Below are 16,732 nucleotides of genomic sequence, written 5' to 3' on the forward strand. Positions count from 1 at the left end.
AGGCAAATAATATTGTACTGTTTCCAAGAGAAAGCTGGTTAAAACTTTGGTTGTCCTTTTAACGGCTACTAGATTGAGAAAAATAGTATAAAAACATGACACGTGGACGGTGGGATGTCTGCAATAACATCGACAATCTGCGATACTCCTGAGCTGAAGTAACAGAGGTTTCTGACCCTTTTCACGTGATACTCCTACGCTTCCAATGAGATGATACTACGGACAGTTTCATAAATTTGATTGTATTCGGAGGGGTCCATCTTGACCACCAACTAAATTATATCATTGCAGTCACAATAATGATTATCAATAATGGAAAATAACTTAGAAGAGTTTTTGCTACAAGATAATGATGAACTGTGATATAAAATTGAAATAAATGGTTTCAATGAGTGAAAATACAAAAAATTGTGACAAGAAATCATGAGATTTTAAAGCAATCCTATACACAATAGTACATATTTGCACAAAATATTGTTGTCCATGCTTTTTTTATTTGAATTTGACTCTTACAACCGATTAATACTATAGCATATGTTTGGGTAGATTAATCTACACAAAATTGAATCCCAAGGAATATGAGAAAGAAATTGTGGACTCCCTATATATAATTTTCACTCTTTCAGCCATCATCTACCTTCAAGTTAATATGATTAGTTTACTAGTTTGTAGACTTCTACAACTTATAATTTTAATTTAGAAAAATAATATATTCTTTATATTTTAATGTAAATAGTAATTTAGAATAAGAGAGTTAAAAATATAAATATATAAACTATGTGTCTATTAATAATATTTTTATACATTTTAATTGTTTGAATTTTGTTGATAAGACATGCTTAAAATGATAATGGTTGTTTTTTTTCTCATTATTTTCTTATAATTAGACTCAAAGTTTATAATCTTTTAACCTTATAAAACTACAAATTTAAAGGACATTTTTTCTTTTTCTGAAAAAAAGTTGTAAAAATTCTTTAAAACATTATTTGATTAAACACTCTGAATATGATTAGAGAAGAAGACTTTGAACATTAAAAGATTTTCTTTAATAAAGGCATAAACAGAAGATGTATGCAAAGTTCATCCAATATTAGTTATGGAGTACTATAACTAGGGATGACCATATGTTTGTTAGGTAAGAAGAATATTGGGACCAAGATGACTTCATTAACATGCAACTAAACAACAAAGTATACTCTTATATGTTTATCTAATAACATATAAAAACGTACTTGTTATAAACGTTCATAATTTATTTAAAACATAATAGTTCTAAAAACCTTATTCAATTACATTATTTCAAATAATAAAATAATGAAGGAAATAACACTAATTATATTGTTTTAACTTTTCAAACAAAATATATTTGATTGAAATTCCAAGTTTGTTTCTTGTTTTCTCTCGAGTCTATCATACCTTTGGAACATTTGTAACATCATTTGCTAACGTATAATGCATTATGTGATTATCGCCAATAATTTCATTCACAAATACAAACACAACCACATATAAGGTAAATTACCGATAAAACAATCATAACAACAATATGCATATATACCGATTATATCAACCATAATTAAACACACAATAAGATACATACATGCTGATTATATCAACTATAATCAAACACCCCATACATATAAGTAATAACAACAGGATTCCTAATCCTCTAAACATAACAAATCAGTCACATCTGAATACTCAATTCCTGAACCTCGATCCTCGATCATCATGAACATCACACACCTAGACTAATAGTTTATCCTTATAGTAACACCTATGCCAATTATACCACTTGATACCATTACTATACCAACATAGTATTCCCTTGATGTTCCATCATCACGATAATCTTCAACATGTGTACCTCAATCATGATCACCACCATGAGCACCTCAATACCATAAAGACCATAGTGGAAAGATTTAGTCACCCTCTTATACCCTACCTTACCGACTGTAGCCGCTCCTAGAGTCTAATATGCAGCCTCCCTTACAAATATGTTTAAGTCGTCCTATAATCTAACTAAGGAACATGCCTTCATGCCATACAAGGACAAGAAACCCTCCATCACCCCTCACACAAGGAAGGTTCAATACTCGAACAATCAATACCTATTCGTAGATAAAAACCAGGATTTACTAGCTACAACAAGTATACCCATCTCCCTACTATCATGCTCATCAACCACACATTTGGGTATACTTCAACCCTTACTCATGCTCCAATCTCAACCACCAGTCAAACATGATCCTAAACACAACCCCTAAACAAAGTATTTGATTGTTATCACATTCTACAACTCCTCCATCTTGATCAATGTTCAATTGTCATAAAAACCACATTGTTTACAGTAAAAATAATCTAGGATAATCTATTAGCATAAGTGATAATCGATTATTCCTGAAACATACACATGTACACAAATTACACAACTCTATCTCTAATATCTCCTCACTTATAATAATATATTTTTAAAAACAAATCTACCTAAAGCTTTAATTCCCTTTTATCTCAGGTTCCTCTCCATCTTTTATTTTATTTAATTTAATTTACCCCCTTTTTACTTCCTACACCCCCATATTTAATTTCTACACCAATTAAATAGAGGTAAAAGACCATTTTTCCTCTAAGCAAAAATACAAATAGAATAACTTTTTTCCATTACCTCTCTTTCTTCCTAGAAATTAACCCACACTCATTAAATCCTAAACCACCCTTCCATTCGAAAGCCAAAACATCACATTGATAATAATACACACACACACACAAAACATCCAATTATCAACATACCAAATCATGTGTTACACTTTAATAATACATGAAGTAATTAACATAGTTATAACGCTGTCATTGATGTGATCAAATTAATACTACTAAACTATATCAACTTTAGTATTGCTAAGATAGTAGCCAACAAAATAGAAAGGGTAAATTCAATCCTAAGTCGTCTCCCAACGAACACGAAATTGATTCTTAACAAATTAACAAATTAATTCTTATAAAAGCTATACAAAAGGGGTTAGTAAAAGAATAAAGAAGATAAAGATAAAGAAAAGATTAAAGAACAAAGTAACAAAAGATAGAAAGAAAGAAATTTATAAAGAGATTTAAAAAGATAAAAACAAATATAAAGAAAATAAGTTAATTTCACTGCTTTTTCAAAATAGGATTCATCATTGGTTATTTAAAGACTATTGTTCAATTAACTATTGTCTTAAATTTTCAAATTAATCAATGTAAGTTCTCAATTAATTTGTTGGCGTGCTCACTTTTAACCAAAGTACATTCTCAATTAAATATTACTATGCCTAATCATGTCTATTCTTTGACCTCTTATATCAAGTAACCAAAGTACATTCTTGATTATTTACTGTTAAAGTTTTTACTACTAATCAAAGTGCATTCTCAATTATTGGCAAAAACTCATTCAATCATATGAAAGCTTCTAACTTTAATCAAAGTAAATTCTCAATTAAAATTAAAAACCCTTGGACTCATATGATTGATATGATGTAAATTTCACACCATGCTAAATTTCTATAGTGTAAAGATAATTACTTTTACTTGATTAAGAAGCAAAAGACATAGATAAAATTAAATCACAAGAAGAATCAAAAGAACAAACAAATTTATTCATATAACCTCAAAATCCAATTAAGAAATTATAGCACAATCAACCTAGAGGCTTAACACTCCATGGAATGATGAAATAACATGAAAATAGAAGAAAAGAGGGTGGAGAACATGAGAGAAGAGAGGGAGGACGAAATTTGAACCCCCGAAAGGGTTTCGCAACTCCCCTAATGTGTTTCCCTAAGTCTCTTTATATAGAAATTGGATTGGACTTTGTTTCAGGCTTTTCTATTATTGTAATCTTCTTTATGATAATATAATTTCCTCCAATTGTCTTTTAAATAATTCAATATCTTCAAAATATATTTGATTATTGTGGAGATCTAAAAATATTTGATAAGATATATGCTAGATTAAAAAGGATTTGGTAAATATTATCTTTTGATATTTATTTATATAATTAAAAAAGGTAATTATTTAACAATATCAAATAAAATATCTTAAGATATGTTTTTTCTCAAATTATCTTTAATCATAAACAATTTTCAATTATAAAAGCCCTTTTGGTAGAAAAATACAGAGAAAACCACAAGGTCCAACTTTTGTTGCTTGTTCCCTCCTCTTAGCTTAGCCAAATTTCTTCACTTTTTTATGTTATGATTGGATTGACTTCTTGTAGTCTTGATTATTTGCTATTCTTGGATTTATCTTTAAGGTGTCATGAAATTTTAACCAATTTATTTTCACACCTCAATGAGCTCAACTTAGTTGCAGCTGCATTAACACACATCACGGTGTCAACAAGGAGTAGGATGACTAGAACAAGAGAGGCATGATCAGGACCCTCCTAGACTGATATAGCTATATGCTAGAGGCATACAGGAAAATGCGGCAAGTATGTGCAAAGCTTTCGCCTTGAAGGAAGCAACCCTAAAGTGGTTCACCCATTTTCCCTTACTATATTGACTGTTTCGACACACTAGCGTCATCCTTCAAGACATAGTTTGAGAAAAAAATATTTGAAGAAGTTTTTTTAACCAATTTTTTTTTGTGTTGAAATTTTTAGTATTAAATATTTAGATTTTATATTAGTTTTATCTTAGTTTTATTATGAATACCTAATTTCATTAGTTTTATCTTAGTAGGTGCATTTTAATTTATATTATGATCTATTAAGTGTTGATCATTAAATTTAATTGTTATTCTTTATTATTTATTTAATTAATTTTAAATTTACTAGATGTTGGAGATGTATATAATTGAGATTTATAAGTTGTGTTGGAAGAATTTATAAATTAAGTTTATTTTAGTTAAAAATTGAGTGAATCTTAGCTCTAGTTTGAGATTCAATATAAATGATTAAACTTTTAATCATTTGTATTAAATCTTGAAATTGTCCAATAAACAGTTTAGAAAAATTATTTTTCGTAATTTTCTATCACGTGAACATTGAAGTTTATGCATAAATTTGATAATATTTCAGTTGAGACAAATTTTGTGTTGTTCTCCAGATACATACTTGATTTTGGTAATGAATGATTACTTTTATTTCATGTACTTCGGAGACCAATCCAAAATGTTGCAAAAAATTTATCAAATTTATGATGTTAGACTTCTTTCTATATATGTTAAAAATTTTAAAAATATGTTTTCGAATGGAAACACACTTGACCACACACAAACTTATTTGCAAACATGGACGAAACTTGGGCATTGCAAGGCTTTGGTCCAAGGTGTTATCTTCTTGATGCTTCTTTGGCGAGGGAAGATATACATTAAAAGCTTTCTCTTCTTGATGCTTCTTCTTGGAAGAACCATGCTCATGATCATGTGTTTGCTTCCCTTTTCCCTTTACCTCCGTGTCCAGCCACCTACTAATTGAATCAAGTTGGTGTTGCATTTGTTGAAATGCCTTCATCTTATCAAACTTGCTAGATGTACTTCCATGATGACTACTCCCATTGGAAGAAGATTGTCTTGTACCTGCAAACATTTTTAAGAGCAAACAGTAGCAACACTAACAAAAGAAACGCGTTAATACAACAACAAAACAATGGAAAAATTTGAGGCCAAGAGCAGCTCACGGTTCACTCAAAACAGCACCAAAAACTTAGGCTCAAAACTCACAGTTTTATAGTGAAACAAAACAAGATCACTTCACTCACATGCACTCTTCTTTCAAGATAGTAATATATCTCACAAGTCTAGATTTAAGAGTACCAACTCAAGGCTAAAGCAAGTGGAAAATCCAACCTCAATACAAAAGAAGCCAAATCAAGACAACACATGGTAGAAGCCAAAAAAATGAATGAAAACTACAAGACAAATGATAAAAATTGAACCTAAAAATTCAAGAAACTTGGCACAAAACAAGGTGGCAGTAATCTAATGATTTTGAAGAGACAAAACAACAAGAAATTGGATTCAAAACAATGGCACAAAGTGAACAAGACAGCCAAGAAAATTAACACAACTAAGAAGCAAAATCACATAAACATACTAGGTATACATGAAGAGTAAGATCTAATTAATGTTGGAAATAATTTTGGCAAACCTCAAACCTACAACTTTTGTATGTTTTGAGATGAAATGAGGCTTTAGAAGAAGCTATCAAACACACCACAGATGAGCTCTCGGCCAAACAGCAACAACAAAATTTTTTCTTTTTTATTTTTACAACAAGCAGATTTGTAATGTGTGTCTCGGTCAAGGCTATTTGTATGTAATAAAGTGTGTTTGATTAAAGAAAAATTGACTAGTTGAATACCTCTATTGATACAAAAACATATAAGCAAGATTCACACACTTAAATTCAATGATGATCAAACTCAATTCAGCATACAAACATGGAGATGTAAAAATACTCTTAGCTATGCAATTTCAGAAAATTACTCTAGAAAACTCCTAAAGAGGAACAAACATATGACTCAAAACAAAGCTAACAAGCAAGGAAAGACAAATACAATCCAGCGAAGAAAAGAAATACAAGTTGGAACAACAAACAAAATGGAATAAGAACACGTACTTGTTGAAGACCTCCAATAACATTGTTGTTGTTTTAAGAAAGAATTGCTTGCACAAGTCTCTGGACAACCACGGTTTAACACCTCCAAGTCTTAATTTGAAGTTGTGATTCCTTGCTTAAGAATTTGGTGATGTTCTAGCACCGTCCAGTGATAAATTCCAATAGCCACAATAATCAAACAGCAAGCAACAATGCAAAACAGAAGAGTATTACATCAATAGCAGAATACTAGATGAAAATAGTAGAGAAAACAATTTATGGCAAACATTACATAATGAATTGACACAAAGTAAAACAGAGGCATTTAAATAGACATGCAAACGAAACTTTTAAAAAAAAAATTGCATGCAAAACGGATAAGAATTAAAGCTAAACTGGAACAAACAAGATTGAAGTAGCAACAGCGTTTTTCTGGGCGCAAAAAATGAGTACTGAATGAAAAAAATTAAATGCGCATAGTAAATGATGGAATTAACTCAAAGCAATGACTTTACATTATTCCTAACTGTTGGTACCAGCGAGGTATGGTTTGAAGAGTATAGCGCAGCGGAATTAAACTTAGAGTAAGTGGAAAGCGTGTTCGGTCACAAAAATAGTTCCTTTATCAGTTTTAAATTTCTTGTAAAACTTTTATCGAACAGTTGGAGTGCTAAAAGATTAAGGAGCGTAGGGAAGAGAAAAATCACACAAATGATTTTTATACTGGTTCGAATCAAAAGATTCTACGTCCAATTGTTAATCACTATAAAAAGTGATTAACGATTTTCACTAAAATTATAGTTGTACAGATTACAAAATAATGAAATGAGTAAGGGATAGAAAACACCTTCCTTCGACAAACGAACCGGAAGAGTGCAGTGAGTAACTTCCTTCGACAAACGAACTGGAAGTGCTTCCTTCGACACACGAACCGAAAGCAAACACTCTGTCAACTTGAAGAGAACCGCTCCGACTTTCAACACACGAAACACGAGCTTCTCTTATTCACAAGACCAGGCAGAGCACCTTACCAACTCGAAGAGAACCACTCCGACTATCGACACACAAAACGCGAGCTTCTCCTATTCACGAGACCAGGTAAGGGAACTGAACTAGCCTTAGAGAACTTCCTCAGACAAACTGTATTCTGCTAAAGACCTAAGTTCAAAATGTTACTTCTGAACTTCACAAAAACCCAATATATAGGCAGCTGCTCTGAATATCAAAGGTCAAGTCCCAACTGCCACAAATAATCGATTATTGTAAGTGATAATCGATTATTCAAGTCCGTTATAGGTTTTTCAAAAAGTGATAATGGATTATATGAGGTGATAATCGATTATTCCTGAATGACTTGTGATAATCGATTATTGCTTCTTGATAATCGATTATTGCAGGTAAAAATGTAAGTTTTACAAGGTTTATAGGATTTTCCTACTACATTTAATTTCAACAAATTGCTTTTAAATAAATTTAGACTCTTCTTCAACTAAGTCTTCTTGAAGCATCATCAAAACAATTGTCTTCAAGATTTACCAATACTCCTTATTGGTAACACTAACTTATAGATGAAACTAGGAAAAAAAATTGCACTTAATTTGGATGATAAATGAATGCAAACTGAATCAAACAAGACAACACTAAAACTGACGCACTTGCTGGGCGAAACAGAAAAAGTTGGGCGAAAAAAGCTGAATTAAAACCATTACTTCTACTCTAGCATGCAATTCCTAAGAAGATCAAAACCCAAGACTCATGATACCACATGATGGGGAAGTGCATACCTAGAGAGAATATTCTAAAATGGCATACAAGAAATGGAGAGAAATTAAAAATGAAAAAGATTAGAGAAAAGGAAACTTAGGACTTGAAGATGCACCACTTGAAGAAGGCTCCAAGATAAGTATCAATGAAGGACCGCAACTTGCTTGAGCAAGATAAGGTCTGCCCAAAGAGGGACTTTGGAGACATAGAACTATCTCAAAAGAGGATTGCAAAAGTGCAAATCAACTCAAGTAATCAATTGATTCAAGATGTATGTGTACAAAAGAGACCCCCTAGGCTTCTTATATAGCTTTTGGAGTGAGTTTGGATGATAGTTTCAAGAGATGTGGGACTTGAATGCCTAAGGTCTGACCAACAACGTCCCTAGGTGTTTCTTAATCCCACATTGCTTAACTCTCTCATTCCAAAAGGGTTTATAAGCCACCTAGCTCTCCTAAAGTTCAAAAAAACGAAAACAAGCTATGCTACCTTGCGCTACAAGCTAAGATGCATTTTTTCCTCTTCTTTTCTTTTAAGACCAAGCCATGGAAAGTCCCACATTGCTCGTGCTTAAAGGAAAAGAAGGGTTTATAAGTGTTTATTCAACTAGAACTAATGAAAAGAAACAAAGAGGCAAATACAAGCCCATTAAACCTATTCTACTTTTTTTGTACTTTTTGTCACTCTGAAAACTCTTCATTGTTGCCCCCATCTATGATCATATCAGGTCAAATGACAACTAATGGTCATCATTTCAAGACAATACACAATTGTAAGAATTTGTTCCCTATATAGGAAGATGAAACTTGACTTGAAATTCATGTTACAAACGTAAATGTTATTTTTTTTCATATAATATGCTTAGTTATATTAATACTAACATATGTTTCCAATGTTTCCAAATGTTGGAACTCATTCATACTAACGACATCTGTGAACTACTTTTCATATTTTTTTTCTTATTAGACAAAGATTTCAAAGGTCATCAATAAATCAAAATGTTAAAAATAGTGATCAAAAGGCAAACTCCTTACAGAATAGTGAAAAATGTTAAGGCACCCACGACAATTTCTGTTGGAAAACAGGTAGGCTTCGTTTCAACACCAAGAGGGGAATGAATTGGTGTGGTTTCAAAATCAGTCTTTTTAAAATCTTTTTCACAAAGTATTATCCTTTTCAAAGTTTCTTGATTCACAAGGAATGAAAATTTTAGTTGCAATAGAAAATACTAAGTAGACTACAATAACAGTAAAGTCGACTGAATGTAAACTGGTTCGGCCTCAATGCCTACATCCAGTGTTCTTCCACAATCCGAAAGCAAATGAACTATAATGGTCAAGGTTTTTACAACAAAGCTTTTATAGAGACCTCCATGTCAAAAAATAAAACACCTCTCTAACCCTCTAACCAAAATATAGGCAATACAAATAACAAAGATCTGTAGCAAGATATACCCTCTTCTGTAATCTTCAACCCACTTTGAACAATCCTCAAAGTGTCCAAACTCCACGAGTCAACCCCCTGTAATCACAACAGGTACAACAACAATAATCTTTACAAAGATTGATAGAAATCTTGATCAACAACCAAGCACCGCAATGTGCAAAGTATGATCAGACAGTAAGCATAAAAATCTTTCTCCTTCAAAGAACCTCTTCAAAGATAGATCGCCACGGTCTTCTTGATGAGTTCTTGGAGCAAATTCTCAGAGATCACGATCTGTAAATTACAAATGAAAGTGTTAGTTATCCAAAGTATTCATGATCAACTAAGACAAGTCTATTTATAGTTTTCTATAAATCAAACACTCCTGTAGTTGACTAAGCTACTAATACAGTTGATTGTCCTTAGACTGATATAATAGTTAAGTCAAATAGTAGCAGTCAACAACTAACAAATTGATTTTGCAAGTCAACAACTAACAAATTGATTTTGCATTTAATACAATCGACTATCATCAATGCAATAACTAACTTTTGAAATATAGCCGTCACTGTTCACAACATAATAGAATTTCAAACAAAACAACTAACTAAGTTAGATCCACTGCACATGTACTCGACTTAGGCATGTCAGCATAGTTTGAAACACTTTTCAATGCAAAATCACTCACAACACTACTTTTGAAAGTTTGTGCATGGTCATGAGTCTTAATCGACTTACTTCATAATGAACTTGACTTAACACTTGTAGTCATGCCACACAATATAAGTTCATAAAAGTGCATGTGATTTTCTTCATCAAAAACATATGTAATGCAGCCATAAATGATGTAACAGATATAAGCTCAGATAATGTGCATTCACATATCAAAATCAACGCAAAACATGTTAAATAAGATATCAATCAATAAGCAACAAAACATGTAACACATAACAAAACATGTGTTATTAATAATGTGTTGTCATCATAAAAAACCAGAGTGAATAAAGCATTGTGAGATTAAGGTTAGCTAAACCAGTGCTTCCCTTATCAACAATTTCAACAATTTCTTCTTCATAAGCAAATTGACGTAGTCCACCACCTTACCACCAGAGTAGTTATGGTTTAGGATTGCAAAGTGTTCTAAATCTCATATATGAGAAAAAAAGGTTTGGTTCTTCAACTGTTTATTATGAGATTGACTATTCAATGCCTCGCAACTTGCAATGATTTGATCTTTGTTTACGAGCAAGCAACCTTTCTCAAATGCTTGAAATCTGGGAAAGCTTTCCTTTAGGTATATTGAGGAAATCGAACAATACAATAACTAAAAGCAAAAAGAAAATAATGAAAATGAATGTGATAGAAGGAATGAAAATGGAAGTAGAGAAATATAACCTTTTTTGTGGAAGCAAATTAAATCTTCTTCTTCTTCCTAATGATATAGACTTGATGGAAAAAGGCACTTTAAGAATGAAGCTCTAGGCATGGCGACAATTGACGTACAGGTGAGGCGATGCAATGGGAAAGTCGCGATGCAATGGGAATAAGGTGCAAGTGGACCGGTAGTGGATTGATGTTGTGGGACTTAAGCCTAGGGTTTAGAATGAAGAGAAGGAGGGAAAGAATAAAAAATGAGAGGGAAAATAAACCTTATTTTTATTTTTAATAATTATTTATTATTAAATTTGTATGTAAAATCAGTAGGTAAATTTTGTTTCACATACATATGAATCTATCCTTCACAAATTTTCATGTCCTAACGCACCTAATTTACATATGGAAAATCTATAGGTAAAAATTCGTACGTAACTCATTTTTTTTAAAATTCGTAAGTAAAATTTGTACCTATAGATTAAAATCCATATGTAAGTATGAGTAAGTAACTAGAATTTTTTTTATGCAATGGTAATATAAAAACTGGAAACTTTCTATGCTAGTTCCATAACCAATGTAGAAAAGCCACTTTTTATATCAGTTAAACCCACAATCGGTACAGAAAGTATTTCACATATCTTCATCTTCCCCTTTATTTTTCATCATCTCGTTCCCATCACTCATGTTCAAGGCACCTGTGATGTAACCTTCCCCTTTTGTGTGTGATAAGACAACCATGCCACAATCCTTGTGATGCATGTTCACATCTCCAACTAGGGTTGTTGTCAATAATGTTGATTAGAGCTGCTGCTAGAGTCTTGTGACCTCAACACGTCTTCTCTCATTCAGATTTCACGGATCACGAACTAACTCATGCACACTTCCTTCTTCTAACAATGTCTCTAGTGCATCTTTATCATTGGAAGTTTCATTGTCAACCATTGTAGATGTTGTCACTATGATTCACATGTGCATAGCTCAACCAATCTCGTTACCTTAAATGCTCATAACGGATCGAAAGCAGTGGGCTCGACCATGTCCCTACGACAATGCATCTTAGCAACACACATTCGTGCATTGCCATGCATCCTCTCCTCTCCTTCCTCTTTTGAACCATTATGCAACTTCTTCATATTATCGATCAAATCACTGACATATGATTGTTTTAGTTAAGAGATGTCCCTGATTCGAACGAGGAATAAGACGATTTCAAATTTGAATTTTAGGTTAGGTGGGCTAAGGAAGTATCGTCAATTTCACCACTTTCGGTTAAGTAAGAAGTGTTTTTGGTGGATAATGCTTTGAGAACCCTCTATTGTATGTGCTTACAAATAAAAAAAACTAAGAAATTATTTTCTACACTAGTTACATATAGAACATATATAGAAAGTTTTCTTATTTATTATAACAAAATCATTCCTTCTATTTTTTATATCAATTGTAACTATAACTAGTATAAAGGGTTTTCTTCTTTTTTACATAAATGTCACTGCGGGTCACTTTTTATACTAGTTATAACTATAATAACTTTTCCAATACGTCACTAATTATAATGGATAGATTATAACTGGTATAAAAAGTTGTTTTTACACTTGTGGTAATTTTTAGTTGGTTGAAAACATATTAAGAATATATTATGTAATAAAAGGAAAAAAATAAACTTAAGTATTGAAAAGAAAGGGGTTGTAATCATAAATTAGGAAGTTTGTTAAGGTTAAGTATCTTGGAAAATCATTCACTGTGTGTGATTCATCAATATGATGCAAAAAAAGTCAAATGAGAAATTATTAATTGCCTTAAAGACTGTCCCTTGTGTAATATTAATTGTTTTGTTAAAGGGATATTATCTTTGAAGAATCATATCAACATAAATGGTTGAATTTTAATAGATAATTACATATCCCAGATAATTTTCTTTCTATATATTAAATTGATTGTCAACACCATAACATACTTAAATGATTTGACTGAAGGTCAAATAATAAGTTTAAATAATAATATTCTAGTACTAAACATGAGAAGATTTCAAACAAATTCTTAATATCAAAGTAACCTTAAATTAAAACAACAAATCCCCAAGTTACTTAAATGCTCTATTTTGAGTTAAATATAAATTTTAAATTATAATGTAACGTCCCAATCCTCTGGTTGTAACATCTCATAGTGTCCGGGTGTCATTAAAACGTACCAAAAATTAAAAATTTCACAATTGGGAATAATCTCTCAAATAAATGGAATTCAAATAACTTTTACCACACCAATATTCAAATTTGAATGCATATAGATACATAAATCTATAAAACTTCCTTAAAAGAAATAACCACAAACACTTTATAAAATCCTTACTTAAAGTTTGTTCTATCTCTCGCACGTCTACCCAGTATCGACCATATCTACATCCACTCCCGTATAACATCAACATTATACGATCATTGCCATGCACACATACCACACACACACAAACAAGTATGGGTGAGCTAACCAAATAAACATAATTCATCAATACATCATTTACATCTCAGTAATTTAGTCTCTACCACAATCCTATCACTGCAAATCATCAACACATAATAAGACTATAACAAGCAATACAATTAAAATTCGTACACTCACTTAAAAGGAATCATGACCAACCCATTAGCTCCATGCAACCTGTCTGTGAATGGAAACCCGCGTCAATACTAACCATCTCTATAAATGTATGTCTTCTTCCAAACTTCACTGCACAATTCTTGTTTTCTAAAACAGGACAATTCAAATGGTCTTCCACCATAACTTTGAACTTATCTTCCCTGCTCTGCAAGTTGCTCACACCAGCTCTAAACTCAACATGAGTTGGAATCCCACGGATGAGACATTCATCCCTTTCTACCCCTTCGCAAGAGGAAAAAGCGAAACTTGAATCCTAGTACTTTCTACCGCCCATCATGGACGAAGAGACTCATCTCTTCCACCGCCTCTTAAAGACAAAGAGATCAACCTTTCTACCATCTCGCAAGAGGAAAAGTAACTACCTTTCTAACTCCTTGAAAGAGGAAAGGTACACTCCGGATTAGCGAAGTACAACCAGAAGATATACTCAAGACATAACTACCACCACACATGGTTGCTTCAACACCATAACTCTCTCACTAAGCTGAACAATGATCACAAAAAGCCATTATTGCTCTTCTCGTAACCCATTTTCTTCCCCTACCTCACACAAGCGTAAATGACCTCTTTCCACAACCTCACGTAGGTGAAAGAGACCCTAACTTTAAGGGTATCACTATCAACCATACTAAATCACTTCCTACTCTTGAACAAGACAAGAGTATCCCTCTGAGTATCTCACAACTCACAATTGGATCACACAATGTTGTCTATTTCTTATCCAATCCCAACTCATTTTTCATGAGTATATCAAATTTACGCAAGGAAAATATACAACAACACAAGTTTTGATCTTTTTAAAACCAATACCTAACATCACGATTCACATGCAATTAGCTCATGGTTGACATATGCCATCACACCAATCTATACAGCTATAAGTCAATCATATCATCACATATTCACATCCAACAAGCTCATTCCTAAATACTCTGTAATCACCCTTCTGTGAGACCATGATGAGTCGTGTTTTCCTAAACTTTGCAACTTGGTGATAATCAAAGAAAGATTTGAAGTTAGTGTGAGGATTGGAAAGGTCGCGCAAAGTCATACCATGACAGCAAATATGACTCATGATGTATAATATACAAAAGGTGATTACCACAAAGAGGCTATTGATCATTCCATCATAAGTGTTGGGTGTTCAAGCTCAAATGCAACCTTTGACTGATTTGAGATGGTTAAAGTTTGAAGAAAGTCAGTCTAACACTGAGGCAAGGCTTGAGAATATCCCCACATATGCCATGAAGCAATGAAGTGGGCATTAGGACCACATGCGAAAGCATAAGACACTATACAAGTGAATTTGATGCAGTTATGTTCACATTTTGAAGTGTCTTGCTACTGGGGAAATTGATGGACGTCGCAACCCACACAAATTTAATGTGCAATGAAATGCAGTACAGACTAGGGAATGACTCCTAGGTCGTCTCCCAAGGACCAATTTGCGGTTCAAGAATCAAATCCGACACGAAGGTGGGGGGTTGTGAAAACGGTTGTGATTGCAGATGAACAAAATCAAAACACAGATGCAGACAGAAACGCAAACACAGATCTAAAACGGTTTCAAGACAGACTGAAGACGGTTGGTCATTAACTTAATTACAACGCTTCCTATCACAGATCAACAAAATAAAGCCAACTCAAACCTTTAATCAAACGCAATTAATCAACTAAGCGCATGCTAATTATGTTTTCATAAAAGCCAACTAAGTGAACGTAATGGTAACATTAAATCTAATTTACACCATGCAGTTTCATAAACTAAGAGGAGACTCAACACCACTTGGGCAACCAAGTGTATACCCAATTCAAGTGCAAATACAGATTTGATATTAACCAAGTCAGAGTGACAATCACACACACAGTTCAGAAATATCAAAGAAGCAATGCAATATCGCTAATGACCATCACAATAATTTAAGCTATCATGACAACTAAATTATCTCTACCAAAAATACAAGACAACATTAAGACAACATTAAGACAAAATAAAATAAAATTCTAGACTCCATCACTATTACAAACATCTGTCTAGCAGAGTTAAAATAAATTAAATGCAAAATAAAATATAAAAAAAGAAAAGAAAAGATCAAACACAACTCAATATACTATGCAAAATATTTTAAAGCAAAAGAAATGAGTGGATATAGTTTTTCTTCACCAAATCAAGTGACCTCCCAAAGCTTCAATGTGAAGAAAATTAATTCCTCTCTCCTCCCAAAGGTTAATGTCAATTTGCCTTGCAACCAAGGAGTAAAAAAAATATTTTTCTTCTTCTACAAAATCACATTGCCGAGACTTCCAATTCCTTCTCCAAGAATTGTGTTTCTCCAATTAAAAATCCCAAAAGAATGGGTGCTCCAGTGTTGACAAATTGGCAAGCGTACCAAATCGTACAAGTAATATAATTGGTAAAACCCAATATCATTTTTCCCAAGAGACTCAAATGGCTTTCTCGTTCACTTGAATTAAAATAATAACACTTGAAAATAGAAATTAATAAATTGGATTTGAGAACACAAATATTAACATGCAAAATAAAGTTGATTCAATTGACAAAAGAAAACAATGGATTAGTGGATGTTGTTGGGGGTTTACAATTTCATCTAATTCGCTCTCTCTTACCTACTCCTCTTGAATATTAGTTTGATTAATTAATTGTTATGCGACTTTCTTAGCCTCCCCTTAACCCGATCCCTCGGCGAAAAGAGCTTAATATTAACTACTGGCTTGTTATCCCTAGCTTCCCCTAGCAATTAATACCGCATTATAAACATAAGTTAGCGCAATTGATCGTCCTACCCCTATCCCTAGGTGGTATTGCAAAATCAAGAAATTACTCACGAGTTCATGTCATTANTGTACGTCCCCATATCAATAAAGACAAACATCAGTTACCGAATGAGTTAAACGATAAAGGCCTTAAGCACAGAT

Source organism: Vigna radiata, chromosome 7, assembly GCF_000741045.1.
Source record: "Vigna radiata var. radiata cultivar VC1973A chromosome 7, Vradiata_ver6, whole genome shotgun sequence".
Taxonomy (NCBI): domain Eukaryota; kingdom Viridiplantae; phylum Streptophyta; class Magnoliopsida; order Fabales; family Fabaceae; genus Vigna; species Vigna radiata.